This window comes from Cucumis melo, chromosome 1, assembly GCF_025177605.1.
Source record: "Cucumis melo cultivar AY chromosome 1, USDA_Cmelo_AY_1.0, whole genome shotgun sequence".
NCBI classification, from domain to species: Eukaryota; Viridiplantae; Streptophyta; class Magnoliopsida; order Cucurbitales; family Cucurbitaceae; genus Cucumis; species Cucumis melo.
The window spans coordinates 29,743,359-29,751,020 of NC_066857.1; positions in this window are offsets into that span (position 1 = coordinate 29,743,359).

A 7,662-nucleotide genomic window follows, 5' to 3' on the forward strand; every position below is an offset into this window, starting at 1 on the left:
ATTTCGTGGTCTAGTCTTATGCAAACTCATTGCATAGGATACTCACACTCGCATGTCACATACATGAACGCATTGGATCAATGTGTTTGTATCAAATACAAAGTGAGCCATATCCATTAACAGGATAAGGTACCCAACCTTAACTCTATACTATTGACCCTTTAAGCTGATCTTGAACATTAATCCCCATATGTCTCTACATACTGTTCAAGACTCATCAAACAACTTAGGATGTTAGTTTATTGGATTTAGGTTATTAAGACAAAACTAATAATATAATCAATAACACTTATTGAAATTATAATAATAAAACACTTTATTAATAACGGTCAATTGATTATATTTACTATCTACGAGTTTTAGAACATTAAACCCAACACTTACTAGGTTTGATTCAGAACATACATGTTCAGTAGATATTCCATTAACGGATCATAGAAAAGCCACATTTATTGTTATCAAGGACCTAATTAAGAACAAAACTTCTTTAGCTGGTTCTGAATTGTCAACTCCCAAAGATATAGTTCATTTCATTTGTGTTGAACATGGTTTAAGTATATCTTACCAAAAAGCATGGCGTGCTCGTGAGGCTGCGTTGGATGATATTCGAAAATCTCTTGAGGACTCCTACAATATGTTATCCAGATTTGCATACATATTGGAACTCAACAACCCAGGTATATTAACAATATATTTAAGTATATTGTTATACATTTTTTCTTATATGTTCTTTTTTTTATGTTTATAGTTTTGTTATTGATTACAAAGTTGATGCCGATGGTAGATTTCTTTACTTTTTCATGGCATTATCTGCTTCCATTTCTTGTTGGTAACATTGTCGTCTAGTCATTTCTATTGATGGAACTAGTCTGAAGAATAAGTACAGTGGTACTTTGTTATCTGCTTCAACACCTGATTCCAATGATCAGATCTTTTCACTAGCTTTTTGTGTTGTAGATTTTGAGAACGATTCCTCATGGACTTGGTTTTGCAACGAGTTAAAGAGAATTATAGGTGGGCGGAATGATGTTGTCATAGTATCTGATAGACATAAAAGTATATGTAAAGCTATAGAGGTAGTATTTCCCAACATTTTACATTGCATCTGCCTTGTTCATTTACTTCAGAACCTCAAGTTGAAGTATAAGAGAATAGTTGATACCGTCTTTCATTCATGTGGGAAGGCATTTAATATTGTAACTCTGAAGATGAAATGTGTTTGTTGGAATCTTCTGCCTCTGGTATACGTGAGGAACTTGAATCCATTGGTTTTGCTAAGTGGTCTCGTGCCTACTCACCACGTAGGGATATAATGTCATGACCACTAATATATCCGAGAGTTTGAATTCTACTATGTTGAAGGTTTGGGAGTTACTAATATGTTCAATGCTTGAGGCTTTGCGAATGATGTTGCAAATATGGTTTTTTGAACGAAGAAATGAAGTTGATTATCAAGCGACTGATTTTACGAAGACTATTGAAGGTATATTAAGGGAATAGATTGAACTTAGTCAATCAATGAAGATATGGTCATTTTAACAATTATTACGTATGCTTGATATACATCTCCATATCTCATATATACAGTATATATAACTCTTATATTTTTCCGTTGTAGGTTAATTCGATTAATAACGTGAAATATCAGGTCATAGATGGAACATCCCAATATGTTATTTACTTACTTACGAAGGTTTGTAGTTATAGAATGTGGGATATATTGGAAATACCTTGTGCGCATGCATGTGCTATTTTCACCATGAAACATTTATCAATTAAGTCATATGTCTCCTCCCTTTACTTGAATAGCATTTTGAGTTCAATATATAGAGGAGTAATAAATCCTTTAGGTGATCATTGTCAATGGCCAATACTTGATCATATTATGTCCATTGTCATCCTGCCACCTAATGTAAAACGTGTTGTTGGTCGACCAAAGAAGATTAGAATTCCTTCAAGAATTGAGTTCAAAAAACGCGTTAAATGTGGTCGTTGTGGATGTGTTCGTCATAACCGCAAGAGATGCAAGTTTTCCTTATTTAACTAGATTATTATATTCATTTTTATTGTAATGTTGTTAAAATTTTGATTTTGATTTAAATTATAAATGTTTCTTAAATTCTCCTTAATTATATGTTCCTATATACTTCATAATATTGGAAATATACTCTTCATTATTTTCCTTTTTTTCAATCATATGATATGCTTTCCATTTTAATGTATACATTATTTGCCAGAATTATACTTGAAATTTTGCAGTTCAGAAAGTAATAATATTGTATTAAATATTCTACATTTCATTTATCTTTAAATTAATAAGTATAATATCATGATATACAATATTTCATTTCATATATATCATCTCAGTCCTAAAATTTAGGATGATATTGCTTTCAAATTCAATAACTTTACAAACTTTCTTTCAATAATGTTCAATATTGTGATTAACCATAATTGTATTGTTTAAATTATGCAGTTCAGAACGTACATATTCTATTCATTCTTGTGTTAAATATATATGGACGTATATTTTTCCAAACTAACTATAATAATGAACAGGATGGAAACAATGAAAAAGAAAATAACGGAGAAGAGGTAATTATATATGTAATTTATACTATATATTATTGTATATTACATACTAATTATGAATATTAACAAGGAGGACAAAATGAATTGTTTGATGATGACATATACAACACTGCTCTACTGAATGAAGTAGAAAAAATTGAGAAAGAAGCAATAAAAATGAAGATAAGTAATCAAGTGATTAATATTAATATATTTCAATATATATATAGTTATATTGTAAAATTAAACATTATGTGGTTAATGTAGAAGAGAAAGTTGAGAAAAATATATGCTAAGACCTGTACCTGTTAGGACTGCTTCAATTAATGTATGTATATTTCTAATATTAATAATATATACGACGTCATATTGAAAATGTACCTAAATAATTAATGAATGGAATAACATGCTTATCAACAAGCAGTCAATAAGAGCATGAGAAGATGGACTTTACCTTCACGGATATTGAGATCGTCATACACAACAAAATTTGGCTTTGTAGAGCCAAAAAAGGAAATGATAGAGTTCAATGCTCAAGGATTTGAAGCACCAAACTTTAAATTGCTCTCCCAAGGTCTTTAGAAGAATGTGTTATTTGCTTCTGTTTTTGTTATCTTGAACTGAAGGAACATATTTGTATTTTAGAATGAAGTAATTTGGATATTGTTATTTGCTTTCTGATTTACACAGTAGAAATTTGTTATGTTCCTGCTTTTTTATAGTTTTTGAAATTGTAAGCAATCTGATAATACATTTTTCTACTTCATTAAGTAGAGCAGTGTTGTATATGTCATCATCAAACAATTCATTTTGTCCTCCCTGTTAATATTCATAATTAGTATGTAATATACAGTATAAATTACAAATATAAATTACCTCTTCTACGTCGTTTTCTTTTTCATTGTTTCCATCATGTTTATTATTATAGTTAGTTTGGGAAAATATACGTCCACATATATTTAACACAGGAATGAATAGAATATGTACCTGCTAATTAGTAACATCCCTCTGATTAAAAAGCTCTATCACTGCACACGAAATACATTTTCATATATACCCCATTTAGTTCACAGTAAACAGACAGAAAAAATTATTCACCGGAATAGAAGAATGCGGCAGAACACTCACGGGAGTCGATGAACGCTGCGGAAGTGATGAAACCCTAACGATTTGTTGCAGAATAATGTCGAGGAAGAGGATGTGTAATGTCTTTCGTGGAGTTGCCTTTCGTGGTTCAAAAATGCCTCAATATACGGCATTAACGTTACACTTTCCTATTTGATCTTTTTTTTTTTTGTTAATAATTAAATATGGGTATTGTAGTAATTTGGGTCAGACTTTTATGTAAAATATTGGCCCAATTAGTATTTTAGTGTAATACATAACCAATTTAGGCCCATTAATTTAGGCTCATTGTGTAAAAACATAGGCCTAAATAGCCTATTTGAATTAAAACCCCTTGTTTTAATAATATTTGGACACAAGTTTAAATTAAGCCTAAAAATAGGGTTAATTTGGCCCAAAGGTTAACCAAGCCCAAACTTAATTAGTTTGTCCAAAAGACGGACTTTGGAAAAAATTCTTTCCAACAAAGACTCCATAAAACTCCTTGACACTTCATAAAAAATACATTTCCCTCCAGAACCTTCCTGTATTCTATGTTCAACAGAGATAATAAAAATCAAAACACATCTACATAATGTATATAAATTTAAGTTCAACCTCACAAAACACCTTTCTTTATAGAAATCTTGTGCGAATAATTATTATTTTAATGAAATTTAACTTCAATCAACCATAAAAATTAATTTGGATATTTATTAAAAGATTTTAGGGAATATAAAATAGAATGAAAGATCAAATAGTTTTTTAAGCTAACACAAATTATGTATTTGTAAGTATTAGATTAAAATAAGGTTAATTTACATATATATATATATATATATATATATATTTTAAGTATATAACAAAATAAAAAAAATCTATAAAGCCACCGTTGTATTTTAAAAAATTCGAGATATTTTCTTGTTGGTTTTGAATTTCGCGATGAATGTATGCTCATTTTCTTCATATTATTACTTCTCCTTCTTCGAATTTCTGCTTTTTCTTGTTCGTGATTTCTTCCTCTCCTCTTCCAAAATTTTCTCATTTTTTGTCACCTCTCATTTTCGCCGTCATTTCCTTATTTTTTTTATTACAAGGTATTGTGTTCTTATTCTTCTTTTTTCACTACATAATCGTATATGAAGATCTAAACGATTAGTTTTCTATTCTAGATAGACAGAGATAGATCACCATTTATCTGTCTATCTATCCTAGATAGATAGAGATAGATAATTAATAGATTATATCAAGATCGTGTTCCAACATCATTTAAATTTGGTATAGGATCATGTATCAATATCGTTTCGATTTGATTCAAAATCTTGTATCGGATCATGTATCAGATCATGTATTAAGATTATTTAAACAAGATTTGAACGATCATGTACCAAGTTTTTTGCACGTGTTTGGTCAATTAATCGCGGAATACTATTGTTATTTTACATTGTGAGCTTTTTGGCTTTTTTTTTTTTTCTAAATTGTAACTGCAAATGCGTTTTATTCTACTTTTGAAAAAACCCCACTCAAAAATCTAAAAAAAAAAATAACGTTAAAAATTGGAAATTCATAGCTAGTGTCCAGATTTTAGCTCCAAATAAAATCTGGCTGAAGTATTTTCTTTTAACTTGAAATTAAATATGGCCACAAGTTTTCTTGGAATTTATTCTACATTTACCATATTCTTCCCAAATAAATCATGAGTTTGGTTCATAACAATTAAAATTTCAGTTTTTTAAAATTTATAAACACCCCTTTCAGTTTATATATATATATATATATATATATATATATATATATATATATATATATATATATATATATATATATATGTATCCAGTTCATTTTAGGATTATTTTCAAACTCACTTACTTTAGTTAAAAACACATGTCAATATATTCATTGAAATGTGTCTATTCTTGTAGAATGATTTTCAATATATTTCAATAAATACACATTAAACATAACAAATAATCCTCATCTATTAATTGAATATAATACCAATAATAGGATCAGTTAACTTGGTCTGGAAGTTAAATCATCTTAATTATTAATTTGAAGATGTTTTTATTTACAAATATAACTGTCACGATATAAATAATTTGTAAATATATTCATAAAATTGAAATTTCTATCAATATTTCAATCTTTGATTTGAAAGAAACACTGATTTTTTAGTAGCTTGAAGCCTTGAACTCATTATTAATGTTTTGTCCATGTCTCGGATTGATGAATATATAGTTGAAGCAATATGGATTATATAACGATTCAACTCTTTATACTAAGATGAGGTCATTACTATTTAAATGAAAATAAAATTTCTTAAATTAAATTGGAAAGTAAAACAAATGTTCATGATCAAAACTTCAAATACTCATTTAAAATCATAAATAAATAAATAAATATAAAAAAACTCAAAATAACAAAATCCTAGTTCAGGCCCTATCTAGATTTAAACAATAATAATGAAAGTACAAAAAATACTAAAATCAAACTAAAGTCATAATGGAGGAAGCAAAACGCTCCCTATGGCATACCACAGTCACTTCTTGTCATTCGCCAACTTTCCTCTACCTCTTCCTTTACCTTTGCTTGAAAAAAAATTTAAACATAAAAGAGCGAGTATAAAAATATGCTCAGTAAGAGACCTACTACTAGTTCTGCTAGGTGACTGTTAATTTCCTATTAGAGTCCTGCAAAGTGGTATCCCTAAACTGATACGTTCCCGAACATGTGCAATCTGTGATTCCGTAGGAACATCTCTGGTCTTCGGTGAACTCAAAGGGACATCTAGGACAAAACTGGTCTTCGGTGAACACAAGGAACACCTAAGACAAATTGGTCTTTAGTGAATCTCGAAAGCAACACTAAGACAATCAGGCTATGAGTGACCCCGTCGAGTCACTCGTAACATATCATCTCATACTGGACTGACGATCCCGTCGAACTACACAGTCATAAAAAGGTGGTGATCCCGAGGGACACCCATGTGGGTACGACTCTAATAGATAAGCTAACAGTATAACCTATCCATAGCATGTAGCATAATATAACATCATAATCATGGCGTGAATATTAACCATAGAATTCTTAATCATAAACACATTATGCATATTAGCTACATTAATGCACGAGATTAATAATTCGTGCATAACATCAACATCAACTTAACTTAGTCAGAACTAACTGTCATCGTAAGCATAGGCTAGTCGTGACTACCAATCATTATAAATCATAAACACATTATGCATATTAGCTACATTAATGCATAATGGAAAAAGTTACATGCAAGCTATACTTCAATTCGAAGGTCTAACAGGAGAACCCACTACTACAAAAACTGACTCTCTTGACGACTTTAAATTATCAAGAATGATTATTCTTTACGGTTTTAAAACTGTCGTTGAATCCAGTGTCAAGAAAGGAAATTTTCTTGACAGTTGTAAAAAACGTCAAGAATTGTTAACGTTGACAGTTTATAACCGTCAAGTATTCAATTATTCATGACAGTTTAGAACCGTCAAGATTATAAGTTTTAATGACAATTTAGAACCGTCAAGAATGTGACTATAAATGACAAAAACCGTCAACAATACGAATATTCATGACATTTTAAAACCGTCAATAGTGCATTTTTCATGACATTTAATAACCTTCAAGAAAGTGATTGTTTATGACATTTTGGAATCGTCAAGAATGTCGTTGTTTATGACATTTGCAAACCGTCAAGAAATTTATTGTTCATGACATTTCAGAACCGTCAAGCAATTTTTCTTTCTTTTAATTGTAATTTATTTATATTATTGTTCCTATATTATGCTCCCATTGGTCCAAAAATTCAACTACATATAAACGACAAATATACATCAAATATAGTTTGAAAACTCAAACATAAATATGCACTAGAACAATTCCAAAACTTTAACATATATTAATATTTTACCATATATGTATCAACATTTCGAAAACTTTACATATTTGTTCGATATT